The sequence below is a fragment of the Oncorhynchus masou genome, chromosome 20 (assembly GCF_036934945.1).
Source record: "Oncorhynchus masou masou isolate Uvic2021 chromosome 20, UVic_Omas_1.1, whole genome shotgun sequence".
Lineage (NCBI taxonomy): Eukaryota > Metazoa > Chordata > Actinopteri > Salmoniformes > Salmonidae > Oncorhynchus > Oncorhynchus masou.
Window position 1 is genome coordinate 24,950,651 of NC_088231.1, and position 17,201 is coordinate 24,967,851.

Consider the following 17,201-nt stretch of genomic DNA (forward strand, 5'->3'; position numbering starts at 1 on the left):
ACAAATGTCGGACGTTTAGCATCGATTCATATCAGCGCACACACACTCCTGTGCTGCGTGGGGGGTGTGCATTCAGTGTGTGAGTGTGTGTGTGAGAGAGAGTAACCCGAGATAATGGAGGCTGATCCATCTCTCTGAAACATGGAGTGAGTGAACAGAAAAGTAGAGAGAGAGAGATGGAGTGGGAAAAAGAAGAGAGAAAGGTGATAGAGAGAAGGCCCTCCCCTTCCAAAACTACCCTGGTTCTGTTTCCCTTCTACTCCCTGGAAGCCCCTCCCCTTCCTGTCTCAGTGCACAGCATCGACCAATCAGAGCGGAAAGGGCAGTGTGAGCAGCAGGCCAGTGTACTGCACTGCATAAATAATACACATTGGTGTTCTAAATACAAACACACTTTCCCGATTACTGACAGCGCTATATTTCTGCACACCTTCCTCTACCCAGATCTTAAACCAATACTAACAACAATGTAAAGATTGTATTGTCCTTCGTTCTCTCTCCATTTCAGTGGGACACACATTGTAGATGTGTTTTGTAGGAGTGCAACAGCACACACACACTTTAAAAAAAACAACATTTAAATGCAGAAAAAGCGCCTTAATAAACCAAAAATAACCCCACTCGTGAAAACACATCTCAATCCAGGTTCTGAACGATTCATCACGACCAGAATATTCAGATTAACAAAAACAACAACAACAACGACGACGATGATGATGTCATAATGGTCAGAATCTTTGGGCTTCCATTTCCTCCACTGGGGTGAGTCAGGACAACAACACACTGAGTCTGAGTTCTTCCACAGCGTTCATACGACAACTCCAATCACGACTCAGGAAGGGAAGACAGTACAACAAGGGGAAAAAGTCCAACTGCCCCTCGTACGTACGTGTGTGTGTGTGTGTGTGTGTGTGTCAGTCAAAAGGCCATTATTAGAATACCATTATCATAGGAAGAAGACAGAGTCTATTTCTTAAAGAGTTCACTTGGCGGAGGGGGGGCATTGCTCCAAGACACTGATCTAAGGCCTGTTGTGTTTCCCTCCACTCCCTAATGCATCAGGTTAGGATGTGGGGAGGCTGAGCGGATCCTAGATCTGTGGGGCTCGAGGTCATAGGTCATTCAGAATCCCGATGGACCTCGGAGGCGTCCGCCCGACAGATGGGACACGTTCTGTTAGCCTGGAGAGAGACAGAGAGGACACGTTCTGTTAACCTGGAGAGAGACAGATGGGACACGTTCTGTTAGCCTGGAGAGAGACAGAGAGGACACGTTCTGTTAGCCTGGAGAGAGACAGAGAGGACACGTTCTGTTAGCCTGGAGAGAGACAGAGAGAGACAGAGAGGACACGTTCTGTTAGCCTGGAGAGAGACAGAGAGGACACGTTCTGTTAGCCTGGAAAGAGACAGAGGGACACGTTCTGTTAGCCTGGAGAGAGACAGAGAGGACACGTTCTGTTAGCCTGGAGAGAGACAGAGAGGACACGTTCTGTTAGCCTGGAGAGAGACAGAGAGGACACGTTCTGTTAGCCTGGAGAGAGACAGAGAGGACACGTTCTGTTAACCTGGAGAGAGACAGAGAGGACACGTTCTGTTAACCTGGAGAGAGACAGAGAGGACACGTTCTGTTAACCTGGAGAGAGACAGAGAGGACACGTTCTGTTAGCCTGGAGAGAGACAGAGAGGACACGTTCTGTTAGCCTGGAGAGAGGCAGACGATTCTGTTATACACGATGTTCACTTTACAGTGCATGACAAAGCTTGTAGAATTCAACTGTACGTGGAATGGAAGACCTGATACCTGATCAAAACACCGTTTCATCTAGTTGTGCTGTCTGTTAAATAAAGCATCTTGTATAGATATATCACCATCTCTGTCTGTTAAATAAAGCCTCTTGTATAGATATATCACCATCTCAGTCTTTTAAATAAAGCATCTTGTATAGATATATCACCATCTCTGTCTGTTAAATAAAGCATCTTGTATAGATATATCACCATCTCTGTCTGTTAAATAAAGCATCTTGTATAGATATATCACCATCTCTGTCTGTTAAATAAAGCCTCTTGTATAGATATATCACCATCTCTGTCTGTTAAATAAAGCCTCTTGTATAGATATATCACCATCTCTGTCAGTTAAATAAAGCCTCTTGTATAGATATATCACCATCTCTGTCTGTTAAATAAAGCCTCTTGTATAGATACATCACCATCTCTGTCTGTTAAATAAAGCCTCTTGTATTGATATATCACCATCTCTGTCAGTTAAATAAAGCCTCTTGTATAGATATATCACCATCTCTGTCTGTTAAATAAAGCATCTTGTATAGATATATCACCATCTCTGTCTGTTAAATAAAGCATCTTGTATAGATATATCACCATCTCTGTCTGTTAAATAAAGCCTCTTGTATAGATATATCACCATCTCTGTCTGTTAAATAAAGCCTCTTGTATAGATATATCACCATCTCTGTCAGTTAAATAAAGCCTCTTGTATAGATATATCACCATCTCTGTCTGTTAAATAAAGCCTCTTGTATAGATACATCACCATCTCTGTCTGTTAAATAAAGCCTCTTGTATTGATATATCACCATCTCTGTCTGTTAAATAAAGCCTCTTGTATAGATATATCACCATCTGTCTGTCTGTTAAATAAAGCATCTTGTATAGATATATCACCATCTCTGTCTCACCTTGAGCCACTTGTCAACACACTTGGTGTGGAACTCATGGTTACAGGGCAGGACTCTTAGCAGCTGACGAGACTCAAAGTCACACATACACACCACGCACCTGGAACAGAGAGACAACGTTAATACAACATACACACCACGCATCAACAACGTTGGAGGGACTCTACTCACAGGGTCTGTTCTGATTGGTGGTTGTTGAAGGGACTCTACTCACAGTGTCTGTTCTGATTGGTGGTTGTTGGGGTTGAAGGGACTCTACTCACAGTGCCTGTTCTGATTGGTGGTTGTTGAAGGGACTGTGTCTGTTCTGATTGGTGGTTGAAGGGACTCTACTCACAGTGTCTGTTCTGATTGGTGGTTGTTGAAGGGTTGAAGGGACTCTACTCACAGTGTCTGTTCTGATTGGTTGTTGAAGGGACTACTCACAGTGTCTGTTCTGATTGGTGGTTGAAGGGACTCTACTCACAGTGTCTGTTCTGATTGGTGGTTGAAGGGACTACTCACAGTGTCTGTTCTGATTGGTGGTTGTTGAAGGGACTCTACTCACAGTGTCTGTTCTGATTGGTGGTTGTTGGGGTTGAAGCGGTAGGAGGGAAGCTGTTCTATGTCAGCCTTGGTCAGTCCTCTGGGTTTGGCCTCGCCCAGACGCTCTGCTAGGTTCAACAGGGCCTGGAGGTCAGACAGGAGGGGTTAAAGGTCAGAGAAGAGCCATTGTCCTCCCATCTACCCTCGGCGCTTTCAGCCTTGAGGACATAACAGCATTGGGATTGATAGACACTATCATGTTCTGCATAGTGTACATCTACACACCAATCAACAGGTTTGAATCATTTTAGCCCACTGAGCGTAAGCCTAGGCATTAGCTATTGGAACTAAAACTAGGCTAGATTCTTCAGCTAAATAGTTCATTAAAACTACCTTCACTACATTAGAGTTGACTAGATCATATAGATGTATAGTTAGCTCTGTGGCTAGCTAACCTCCACTAGATCATATAGATGTATAGTTAGCTCTGTGGCTAGCTAACCTCCACTAGACCATATAGATGTATAGTTAGCTCTGTGGCTAGCTAACCTCCACTAGATCATATAGATGTATAGTTAGCTCTGTGGCTAGCTAACCTCCACTAGACCATATAGATGTATAGTTAGCTCTGTGGCTAGCTTACCTCCACTAGACCATATAGATGTATAGTTAGCTCTGTGGCTAGCTAACCTCCACTAGACCATATAGATGTATACTTAGCTCTGTGGCTAGCTTACCTCCACTAGACCATATAGATGTATAGTTAGCTCTGTGGCTAGCTTACCTCCACTAGACCATATAGATATAGCTCTGTGGCTAGCTTACCTCCACTAGACCATATAGATGTAGCTCTGTGGCTAGCTTACCTCCACTACACTAGACCATATAGATGTATTGTTAGCTCTGTGGCTAGCTTCTCCACTACAACATCATCCACATCTAACTCTAGACTGATGGCTAGACCGACTAGGACCCACTAGATGTATTGTTAGCTCTGTGAGACTAGCTCAGAGGGAACTACAGAGGATAGATGGAGAGTTAGCTCTGTTGCTGGAGAGAGAGAGAGGACTAGACTGGACCATATAGATGTCTTGTTAGCTCTGGAGCTAGAGAGACCTCCACTAGACCATTTAGATGTATAGTTAGCTCTGTGGCTAGAGAGACCTCCACTACACTAGACCATAGAGAGAGAGCTTAGATAGGGAGAGAGATCATCCACATCTAGAGAGAGAGAGATGGAGGGACCGACTGTAGGAGAGAAGAGGGAGCAGACCTGGAGAGAGAAAAGAGAGAATAGGGAGAGAGAGAGAGAAGAGGGAGAGAGAGAAGAGAGAGAGAAGAGAGAGAGAGAGAGAGAGAGAGAGAAGAGGGAGAGAGAGAGAGAGAGAGAGAGAGAGAGAGAGAGAGAGAGAGAGAGAGAGGAGAAGAGAGAAGAGGGAGAGAGGAGAGAGAAAAGAGAGAATAGGGAGAGAGAGAGAGAAGAGGGAGAGAGGAGAGAGAGAAAAGAGAGAAGAGAGAGAGGAGAGAGAGAGAGAGGAGAGAGGAGAGAGAGAGAGAAGAGGAGAGAGAGAGAAAAGAGAGAGAGAGAGAAGAGGGAGAGAGAGAGAGAGAGAAGAGAGAGAGAGAGAGAGAGAGAGAGAGAGAGAGAGAGAGAGAGAGAGAGAGAGAGAGAGAGAGAGAGAGAGAGAGAGAGAGAGAGAGAGAGAGAGAGAGAGAGAGAGAGAGAAGAGAGAGAGAGAGAGAGAGAGAGAGAGAGAGAGAGAGAGAGAGAGAGAGAGAGAGAGAGAGAGAGAGAGAGAGAGAGAGAGAGAGAGAGAGAGAGAGAGAAGAGAGAGAAGAGGGAGAGAGAGAGAGAGAAAAGAGAGAAAAGAGAGAAGAGGGAGAGAGGAGAGAGAAGAGGGAGAGAGGAGATACATTTGAATAAACATAATGAACACCATGCTTAAAACAACATCACACAGTATTATACCATATGAACCCATGATTTGTTCCACCGTGTACTGCATACCAGACGCTGCTACAACAACAAGAGAAGAAGAAGTACTCACAGGAAGTAAGGCAGGAAGCCTGGGTGGTAGGGGGGCGGGGGCACGGTCTGCTGGGAGCGGTAACGACGCCCTGTGATTCGCCGAGGCATGAAGTGGGGGTACGGCTGGGAGAGGGACAGAGGAAGGAATGATAAGAACCCTTCATAGAGGTGAGGACATGTTGTTCTCCATCTGTGTGTGTGTAACATACTGTTGTTGTGAAATCTGTTGTGAATGCGTTGTATAGTTTTTAAAAATGCATAACTGCCTTAATTCTGCTGGTGCCTAGGAAGAGTAGCTGCTGCCTTGGCAGGAACTAATGGGGATCCATATTAAACCCCAGGAAGAGTAGCTGCTGCCTTGGCAGGAACTAATGGGGATCCATAATAAACCCCAGGAAGAGTAGCTGCTGCCTTGGCAGGAACTAATGGGGATCCATATTAAACCCCAGGAAGAGTAGCTGCTGCCTTGGCAGGAACTAATGGGAATCCATAATAAACCCCAGGAAGAGTAGCTGCTGCCTTGGCAGGAACTGGGGATCCATATTAAACCCCAGGAAGAGTAGCTGCTGCCTTGGCAGGAACTAATGGGGATCCATAATAAACCCCAGGAAGAGTAGCTGCTGCCTTGGCAGGAACTAAATGGGGATCCATAATAACCCCAGGAAGAGTAGCTGCTGCCTTGGCAGGAACTAATGGGGATCCATAATAAACCCCAGGAAGAGTAGCTGCTGCCTTGACAGGAACTAATGGGGATCCATAATAACTACAAATACTTAAACGAGTGGCCGTGCAAGACAGCCCTTGGGTAGGTGTTTTGATGGCTAGCATGAGGTATGTGCGAACAGCTCCTGTGTCGTGATGAGACAGGAACTGGAGGGGGCAGGGAGGAAGGGTGAGAGATGTACTGGGGGTTGGGGGGGGGGGCGTCTTACCACTCCGAACAGCTCCTGTGACAGGGAGTCGTGATGAGACAGGAACTGGAGGGGTGTGGAGGGGGCAGGGAGGAGGGGTGGTGTCCTCCATGAGGGTAGTTGAACCCCCCTCCCACAGACAGGTGCTCTCCAAGCAGCTCCACCTGAGACTATCCTCTGCAACGGCTATGACAGGGATACAAAGGGTTATGTAGGGTCATAAGCATACAAAAAGGGCTATGAAAGGTCATGGGCATATTAAAAGGGCTATGAACCCCCATGGGTAGACAGGGCTCTAAGCATAAGCTACAAAAAGGGCTATGAAGGGTCATAAGCATACAAAAAGGGCTATGAAGGGTCACGGGATATTAAAAGGGCAATGAAGGGTCATGGGCATATTAAAAAGGGCTATGAAGGTTCATGGGCATATTAAAAGGGCTATGAAGGGTCATAGGTATATTAAAAGGGCTATGAAGGGTCATAGGTATATTAAAAGGGCTATGAAGGGTCATAGGTATATTAAAAGGGCTATGAAGTGTCATAGGCATATTAAAAGGGCTATGAAGGGTCATAGGCAGACATAAGGGGACTATGTGCTGTTACAACTTGTTCTCTAGTCTCAAGGGTTCTCTAGGCCAGGGGGGAAAGTGTATAATGGACTCTAAAACTGTTATGTCAAGTCACTTTCACTAATGGTAATTAGTCAAAGTGAGCACATAGTGAAGAGAAGGCAATTTAAGATGAGAACATGAGACTTAACTTAACCATTCTGTGACTAAGCAGAACAGCAGCAACTTATTTAACAAAGTAGTAACAATGCAGATTCCACATTACAAAACCAGAGCCTGGACGGCGCCACTACCTCAATGGTTAGAGGGCCTGGACGGCGCCACTACCTCACTGGTTAGAGGGCATGGACGGCGCCACTACCTCACTGGATAGAGGGCCTGGACGGCGCCACTACCTCAATGGACTACCTCAATGGTTAGGGCCTGGACGGCGCCACTACCTCAATGGTTAGAGGGCCTGGACGGCGCCACTACCTCAATGGTTAGAGGGCCTGGACGGCGCCACTACCTCAATGGTTAGAGGGCCTGGACGGCGCCACTACCTCAATGGATAGAGGGCCTGGACGGCTCCACTACCTCAATGGTTAGAGGGCCTGGACGGCGCCACTACCTCAATGGTTAGAGGGCCTGGACGGCGCCACTACCTCAATGGTTAGAGGCCTGGACGGCGCCACTACCTCAATGGATAGAGGGCCTGGACGGCGCCACTACCTCAATGGTTAGAGGGCCTGGACGGCGCCACTACCTCAATGGTTAGAGGGCCTGGACGGCGCCACTACCTCAATGGTTAGAGGGCCTGGACGGCGCCACTACCTCAAAAACTAGATTGGATCCTTGGAGGCGTCATAAATACAATTCCTGATTACGATCAATGGTGTTTCTTAGATCTGGACTGTTGTGTCGGGAAGGGAACTAGTGTCCGGGTGGAGGGAGGTGAGGGGGTGGTGAGGGTTGGGGAGGGGGAGGGTTTGGAGAGGAGGGAGGGAAAGGAGTAGGGCCTGCTGCACCGAACACGCCCCCAGCATCTGAGAGAGAGAGAGAGAAGTGAGGTTTGATACAATGGCAATGACTATCTGCATTTCATCATTTCTGCCAAGGGACAGCAAACACCAACAAGCATACAACGTTTACAAAAGGCTAGACACGGACATTAAAAACAAAAAATGAGACTTGGTATCCAATGAGTGGAATGAAACCTGGTACAGACTAAATACAATTCCTGATTACGATGAAAATCCAAGGAGTGGAATGTGTTTCTTATCCAGATAGACCAAGGACTGTTGTGTCTGGGACTAGACCAGGGAAATGAAGCTGACTGGTACCCAGGGTGGACAGGTAGACAGACTGTGATAGGGGGACTGGTGAGATAGAGGTATCCAGGGGGAGTGGAATGGGTAGGACTGGTAATAGGACTGGATCCAGACTTGGAGAGGAGGGAGGGAAATGATAGCTGACTGGGACTAGACAGGTAAATGCTGCACTGGTATCAGACTAGACCCCTGGTATCAGCATCTGAAATGATAGACTGATCCAGACTAGACCAATGAGTGGAATGATAGCTGACTGGTTTCCAGATACTACTGTGCATGGCAATGACATATCTGCATTTCATTAATGTCTGCCACTAGACCAATGAGGGACAGCTGAATCCAGACCAACAATGAGTGAAATGATAGCAACTGGTATCAGACTACAACAATGAGTGGACACTGGTATCCAACTAGACCAATGAGTGAAATGATAGCTGACTGGTATCCAGACTAGACCAATGAGTGAAATGATAGCTGACTGGTATCCAGACTAGACCAATGAGTGAAATGATAGCACTGGTATCAGACTAGACCAATGAGTGGATAGCTGACTGGTATCCAGACTAGACCAAGGAGTGGAATGATAGCTGACTGGTATCCAGACTAGACCAATGAGTGAAATGATAGCTGACTGGTACCAGACTAGACCAAGGAGTGGAATGAGCTGACTGGTACCAGACTAGACCAATGAGTGAAATGATAGCTGACTGGTATCCAGACTAGACCAATGAGTGAAATGATAGCTGACTGGTATCCAGACTAGACCAAGGAGTGGAATGATAGCTGACTGGTATCCAGACTAGACCAATGGAGTAGCTGAATGAAATGGTAGCTGACTGATCCAGACTGGATAGCTGACTATCCAGACTAGACCAATGAGTGGAATGATAGCTGACTGGTATCCAGACTAGACCAAGGAGTGGAATGATAGCTGACTGGTAGACTAGACCAATGACTGACTGGTATCCAGACTAGACCAAGGAGTGGAATGATAGCTGACTGGTATCCAGACTAGACCAATGAGTGAAATGATAGCTGACTGGTATCCAGACTAGACCAAGGAGTGGAATGATGGCTGACTGGTATCCAGACTAGACCAAGGAGTGGAATGATAGCTGACTGGTATCCAGACTAGACCAAGGAGTGGAATGATGGCTGACTGGTATCCAGACTAGACATTTGTAGCTGAAATGTTCAAAGTGTTGTGGCCTCTTGAACATGACCCAGGAGAACCAATTCAAGGTGGTAGTGTTGTACTGAAGACCACACACACACACACCACTGTCTCTACTCACAGGGTGGTAGTGTTGTACTGAAGACCACACACACACACACACTACTGTCTCTACTCACAGGGTGGTAGTGTTGTCCTGAAGACCACACACACACACACACACACACACACACCACTGTCTCTACTCACAGGGTGGTAGTGTTGTACTGAAGACCACACACACACACACACTACTGTCTCTACTCACAGGGTGGTAGTGTTGTACTGAAGACCACACACACACACACTACTGTCTCTACTCACAGGGTGGTAGTGTTGTCCTGAAGACCACACACACACACACACACTGTCTCTACTCACAGGGTGGTAGTGTTGTCCTGAAGACCACACACACACACACACACACACACACTACTGTCTCTACTCACAGGGTGGTAGTGTTGTCCTGTACTGAAGACCACACTGCATGCTGGGATCTGTTGTTGAGAGGAACAGACAGGAGGGAGGTGCTGTCCTGTATACAGAGGAGCTACCAGACCATGATGAGAAGGGACAGGAGTCACCGTATAGGAGACTGGAACTGAGGCCTGTTGGAGAGAGAGAGAGTTAATATATAGGAGACTGGGACTGAGGCCTGTTGGAGAGAGAGAGAGTTAATATATAGGAGACGGGGACTGAGGCCTGTTGGAGAGAGAGAGAGTTAATATATAGGAGACTGGGACTGAGGCCTGTTGGAGAGAGAGAGAGTTAATATATAGGAGACTGGGACTGAGGCCTGTTGGAGAGAGAGAGAGTTAATATATAGGAGACTGGGACTGAGGCCTGTTGGAGAGAGAGAGAGTTAATATATAGGAGACTGGGACTGAGGCCTGTTGGAGAGAGAGAGGAGACGGGGACTATATAATAGGAGACTGGGACTGAGGCCTGTTGGAGAGAGAGAGAGTTAATATATAGGAGACTGGGACTGAGGCCTGTTGGAGAGAGAGTTAATATATAGGAGACTGGGACTGAGGCCTGTTGGAGAGAGAGAGAGTTAATATATAGGAGACTGGGACTGAGGCCTGTTGGAGAGAGAGAGAGAGAGAGAGAGAGTTAATATATAGGAGACGGGGACTGAGGCCTGTTGGAGAGAGAGAGAGAGAGTTAATATATAGGAGACTGGGACTGAGGCCTGTTGGAGAGAGAGAGAGAGTTAATATATAGGAGACTGGGACTGAGGCCTGTTGGAGAGAGAGAGAGTTTATATATAGGAGACGGGGACTGAGGCCTGTTGGAGAGAGAGAGTTAATATATAGGAGACGGGGACTGAGGCCTGTTGGAGAGAGAGAGTTAATATATAGGAGACGGGGACTGAGGCCTGTTGGAGAGAGAGAGAGAGAGAGTTAATATATAGGAGAGGCTGGGACTGAGGCCTGTTGGAGAGAGAGAGAGAGACTTAGTTAATATATAGGAGACTGGGACTGAGGCCTGTTGGAGAGAGAGAGAGTTAATATATAGGAGAGGGACTGAGGCCTGTTGGACTGAGGCCTGTTGGAGAGAGAGAGAGTTAATATATAGGAGACGGACTGAGGCCTGTTGGAGAGAGAGAGAGTTTGGATATATAGGAGACTGGGACTGAGGCCTGTTGGAGAGAGAGAGAGTTTATATATAGGAGACGGGGACTGAGGCCTGTTGGAGAGAGAGAGAGTTTATATATAGGAGACGGGGACTGAGGCCTGTTGGAGAGAGAGAGAGAGAGTTAATATATAGGAGACGGACTGAGGCCTGTTGGAGAGAGAGAGAGTTAATATATAGGAGACGGACTGAGGCCTGTTGGAGAGAGAGAGAGTTAATATATAGGAGACGGGGACTGAGGCCTGTTGGAGAGAGAGAGAGAGAGAGAGAGTTAATATATAGGAGATGGACTGAGGCCTGTTGGAGAGAGAGAGAGAGAGAGAGAGAGTTTATATATAGGAGACGGACTGAGGCCTGTTGGAGAGAGAGAGAGTTAATATATAGGAGACTGAGGCCTGTTGGAGAGAGAGAGAGAGAGAGAGAGAGAGAGTTAATATATAGGAGACGGACTGAGGCCTGTTGGAGAGAGAGAGAGAGTTAATATATAGGAGACTGGGACTGAGGCCTGTTGGAGAGAGAGAGAGAGAGTTTATATATAGGAGATGGACTGAGGCCTGTTGGAGAGAGAGAGAGAGTTAATATATAGGACGGACTGAGGCCTGTTGGAGAGAGAGAGAATATATAGAGAGACTGAGAGAGATTATATATAGGAGACGGACTGAGGCCTGTTGGAGAGAGAGAGAGTTAATATATAGAGAGACTGAGGCCTGTTGGAGAGAGAGAGAGAGAGGGACTGAGGCCTGTTGGAGAGAGAGAGAGAGACTGAGGCCTGTTGGAGAGAGAGAGTTATATATAGGAGACGGGGACTGAGGCCTGTTGGAGAGAGAGAGAGTTAATATATAGGAGACTGAGGCCTGTTGGAGAGAGAGAGTTAATATATATAGGAGACGGGGACTGAGGCCTGTTGGAGAGAGAGAGAGAGAGTTAATATATAGGAGACGGACTGAGGCCTGTTGGAGAGAGAGAGAGTTAATATATAGGAGACGGGACTGAGGCCTGTTGGAGAGAGAGAGAGAGTTAATATATAGGAGACGGGGACTGAGGCCTGTTGGAGAGAGAGAGAGTTAGTTATATATAGGAGACGGACTGAGGCCTGTTGGAGAGAGAGAGAGTTAATATATAGGACGGACTGAGGCCTGTTGGAGAGAGAGAGAGTTAATATATAGGAGACGGGGACTGAGGCCTGTTGGAGAGAGAGAGAGAGTTAATATATAGGAGACGGGGACTGAGGCCTGTTGGAGAGAGAGAGTTAATATATAGGAGACGGGGACTGAGGCATGTTGGAGAGAGAGAGAGAGTTAATATATAGGAGAGACGGGGACTGAGGCCTGTTGGAGAGAGAGAGAGTTTAATATATAGGAGAATGGGACTGAGGCCTGTTGGAGAGAGAGAGTTAATATATAGGAGACGGGGACTGAGGCCTGTTGGAGAGAGAGAGTTAATATATAGGAGACGGGGACTGAGGCATGTTGGAGAGAGAGAGAGAGTTAATATATAGGAGACGGGGACTGAGGCATGTTGGAGAGAGAGAGAGAGTTAATATATAGGAGAATGGGACTGAGGCCTGTTGGAGAGAGAGAGTTAATATATAGGAGACTGGGACTGAGGCCTGTTGGAGAGAGAGAGAGTTAATATATAGGAGAATGGGACTGAGGCCTGTTGGAGAGAGAGAGTTAATATATTAATTTAAAAAATAGTTTTTATTTAACTTGGAAAGTCAGTTAAGAACAAATTCTTATTTATAATGACGGCCAAACCCGGACAACGCTGGGCCAATTGTGCGCCACCCGATGGGACCGCTCACCATTACAATAACCAGGGACGGGGACTGAGGCCTGTTGGAGAGAGAGAGTTAATATATAGAGACTGGTTAGCATTTTATATCATAAGAGAGAGAGAGTTTATATATAGGAGACCTCCAAGACATGCTAACCTCTCACCATTACAATAACCAGGGAGGTTAGCATTTTATATCATAGCCCTCCAAGACAAGCTAACCTCTCACCATTACAATAACCAGGGAGGTTAGCATTTTATATCATTGCCCTCAACACAGGTCCCCTCCCTCCCTCTCCCAGTCTAACCTGTTAATATAGACCCCCCTCCCTCTCCCAGTCTAACCTGTTAATATAGACCCCCCTCCTCCCTCCCCCCTCCCAGTCTAACCTGTTAATATAGGCCCCCTCCCTCTCCCAGTCTAACCTGTTAATATAGGCCCCCCTCCCAGTCCCTCTCCCAGTCTAACCTGTTAATATAGGCCCCCCCTCCCTCTCCCAGTCTAACCTGTTAATATAGGCCCCCCTCCCTCTCCCAGTCTAACCTGTTCATATAGGCCCCCCTCCCTCTCCCAGTCTAACCTGTTAATATAGGCCCCCCCTCCCTCTCCCAGTCTAACCTGTTAATATAGGCCCCCCTCCCTCTCCCAGTCTAACCTGTTAATATAGGCCCCCCTCCCTCTCCCAGTCTAACCTGTTAATATAGGCCCCCCTCCCTCTCCCAGTCTAACCTGTTAATATAGGCCCCCTCCCTCTCCCAGTCTAACCTGTTAATATAGGCCCCCTCTCTCTCCCAGTCTAACCTGTTAATATAGGCCCCCTCCCTCTCCCAGTCTAACCTGTTAATATAGGCCCCCTCTCCCTCTCCCAGTCTAACCTGTTAATATAGGCCCCCTCCCTCTCCCAGTCTAACCTGTTAATATAGGCCCCCCTCCCTCTCCCAGTCTAACCTGTTAATATAGGCCCCCTCCCTCTCCCAGTCTAACCTGTTAATATAGGCCCCCTCCCTCCCCAGTCTCCCAGTCTAACCTGTTAATATAGGCCCCCCTCCCTCTCCCAGTCTAACCTGTTAATATAGGCCCCCCTCCCTCTCCCAGTCTAACCTGTTAATATAGGCCCCCCTCCCTCTCCCAGTCTAACCTGTTAATATAGGCCCCCCCTCCCTCTCCCAGTCTAACCTGTTAATATAGGCCCCCCTCCCTCTCCCAGTCTAACCTGTTAATATAGGCCCCCCTCCCTCCCCAGTCTAACCTGTTAATATAGGCCCCCTCCCTCTCCCAGTCTAACCTGTTAATATAGGCCCCCCCTCCCTCTCCCAGTCTAACCAGTTAATATAGGCCCCCCTCCCTCTCCCAGTCTAACCAGTTAATATAGGCCCCCCCTCCCTCTCCCAGTCTAACCTGTTAATATAGGCCCCCCCCCTCCCTCTCCCAGTCTAACCTGTTAATATAGGCCCCCCTCCCTCTCCCAGTCTAACCTGTTAATATAGGCCCCCCCTCCCTCTCCCAGTCTAACCTGTTAATATAGGCCCCCTCCCTCTCCCAGTCTAACCAGTTAATATAGGCCCCCTCCCTCTCCCAGTCTAACCAGTTAATATAGGCCCCCCTCCCTCTCCCAGTCTAACCTGTTAATATAGGCCCCTCCCTCTCCCAGTCTAACCAGTTAATATAGGTCCCCCTCCCTCTCCCAGTCTAACCTGTTAATATAGGCCCCCTCCCTCTCCCAGTCTAACCTGTTAATATAGGCCCCCTCCCTCTCCCAGTCTAACCTGTTAATATAGGCCCCCTCCCTCTCCCAGTCTAACCTGTTAATATAGGCCCCCCTCCCTCTCCCAGTCTAACCTGTTAATATAGGCCCCCATCCCTCTCCCAGTCTAACCTGTTAATATAGGCCCCCCTCCCTCTCCCAGTCTCACCTGTTCATGAAGGTCCATGACCATGGCTCCTTGCTGCTGTGTGTGGTGGTGAGCTGCTTGATGAGAATGATGGACAGCGGGGTGCAGTAACCGTGGAGACAGGGCAGGTGGGTGGAACGCTCGAGGCTCCTCCACGCCCCCACCGGCAGGGGCTGGGGGCTGGCCGTAGGGGGGAGGAGGGGGGTGAGAGTAGCTCTGGTGGGGGTGAGGGTAGTGGTGGCGGAAGCTTTGGTCCTGGGGTCCAGTCGGATGGAGGGGGAGGAGGTGAGGGGTGGTGGGGAGGAGGAGGGGGAGGTGACGGGGGTGCGGGAGAGACGGCCCCGCTGGCGACGCGCTGGAGGACTGGAGGAAAGGAGGGAGGAGAGTTAAGTCTTCATCACTCTGATAAGTATCATACATCAACACAATGTCATCACCATAGTTACAATCATCATCATCTTCTTACTGGTCAATATTGACTAGAGCTCAGCACTCCTGACTGACTGGCTGGCTAACTGACTGACTGGCTGACTGGCTGGCTAACTGACTGACTGACTGGCTGGCTGGCTAACTGACTGACTGGCTGGCTGGCTAACTGACTGACTGGCTGGCTGGCTAACTGACTGACTGGCTGGCTGGCTAACTGACTGACTGGCTGGCTGGCTAACTGACTGACTGGTTGGCTGGCTGGCTAACTGACTGGCTAGCTGACTGACTGGCTGGCTAACTGGTTGGCTAACTGGCTGGCTGACTGACTGGTTGTCTAACTGGCTGGCTGGCTAATTGGCTGGCTGACTGGTTTATTGACTGGCTGGCTGGCTAACTAACAAACGAACAAAGTAACCAAGCTGAAGAGCACAGTACCAGGTGAGGTAAGTCTCTTACCTGTGTCTGTGTCTGACAGGTGTATGGCAGCGCTCCTGGTGGTAATGGGGGTGGGGGTTAGGGGGAGGTCTGCGACTGTGGGGCAGCTCCCATGGCCTCATTGGTGGAGAGGGGTTGGAGGGTGGGGCCACCGTGGAGAGATCCAGCACGGATTGGCCAGATAGTCGCTGACGCTTTGGACTGGGACTGTCCTCATTCTGTTGGAAGGGATGGGAAGAAAATGGAGAGGGGGAGAGCGAGGAGGAGGGGGAGAGCGAGGAGGAGGGGGAGAGCGAGGAGGAGGAGGGGGAGAGCGAGGAGGAGGGGGGAGAGCGAGGAGGAGAGGGGAGAGCGAGGAGGAGAGGGGGAGAGCGGGAGGAGAGCGAGGGAGGAGCGGGGGAGGCGAGGAGGAGAGGGGGAGAGCGAGGAGGTGGGGGGAGAGCGAGGAGGAGAGCGAGGAGGAGAGGGGAGAGCGAGGAGGAGAGCGAGGAGGAGAGCGAGGAGGAGAGGGGGAGAGCGAGGAGGAGGAGGGGAGAGCGAGGAGGAGGTGGAGGAGACCGAGGAGGAGGGGGAGGCGAGGAGGAGAGGGGGAGAGCGAGGAGGAGGGGGGAGCGAGGTGGAGAGGGGGAGAGCGGGAGGAGGGGGGGAGAGCGAGGAGGAGAGGGGGAGAGCGAACAGGAGAGGGGGGAGAGCGAGGAGGAGACCTATAACTCCATCATGAATCGAGGAGGAGAGGGGGAGAGCGAGGAGGAGAGGAGGGAGAGCGAGGAGGAGAGGGGGAGAGCGAGGAGGAGGGGGGAGAGCGAGGAGGAGAGGGGGAGAGCGAGGAGGAGAGCGGGAGAGCGATTAACACACAGGAGGAGAGCGGGAGAGCGAGGAGGAGAGGGGGAGAGCGAGGAGGAGGCCCTAGAGCGAGGAGGAGAGGGGGAGAGCGAGGGGGAGAGCGAGGAGGAGAGCGAGGAGGAGAGCGAGGAGGAGAGCGAGGAGGAGAGGGGGAGAGCGAGGAGGAGAGGGGGAGAGCGAGGAGGAGGGGGAGAGCGAGGAGGAGAGCGAGGAGGAGGGGGAGAGCGAGGTGGAGATTAACGAGGAGGAGGGGGAGAGCGAGGAGGAGGGGGAGAGCGAGGAGGAGGGGGAGAGCGAGGAGGAGGGGGAGAGCGAGGTTAGGTTCACATACCACCTATAACTCCATCATGAATCAATAGAGATGTAGCAGACCCTCTGATTAACAGTCCATATTGTTGCTCAGTAACACACAGGCCCCACTCTACCCCCATTAACACACAGGCCCCACTCTACCCCCATTAACACACAGGCCCTACTCTACCCCCATTAACACACAGGCCCCACTCTTCCCCCATTAACACACAGGCCCCACTCTACCCCCATTAACACACAGGCCCCACTCTACCCCCATTAACACACAGGCCCCACTCTACCCCCATTAACACACAGGCCCTACTCTACCCCCATTAACACACAGGCCCTACTCTACCCCCATTAACACACAGGCCCTACTCTACCCCCATTAACACACAGGCCCCACTCTACCCCCATTAACACACAAGCCCTACTCTACCCCCATTAACACACAGGCCCCACTCTATCCCCATTAACACACAGGCCCTACTCTACCCCCATTAACACACAGGCCCTACTCTACCCCCATTAACACACAGGCCCTACTCTACCCCCATTAACACACAGGCCCTACTCTACCCCCATTAACACACAGGCCCTACTCTACCCCCATTAACACACAGGCCCTACTCTACCCC

The 17,201-nt window shown here is 49.5% G+C and overlaps 1 pseudogene; it reads right to left on the bottom strand.

The window, feature by feature from the left end:
• Positions 1–867: 867 nt before the first annotated feature.
• Positions 868–17,201, bottom strand: part of LOC135506600 (E3 ubiquitin-protein ligase RNF38-like) — a 46,542-nt pseudogene continuing 30,208 nt past the window's right edge.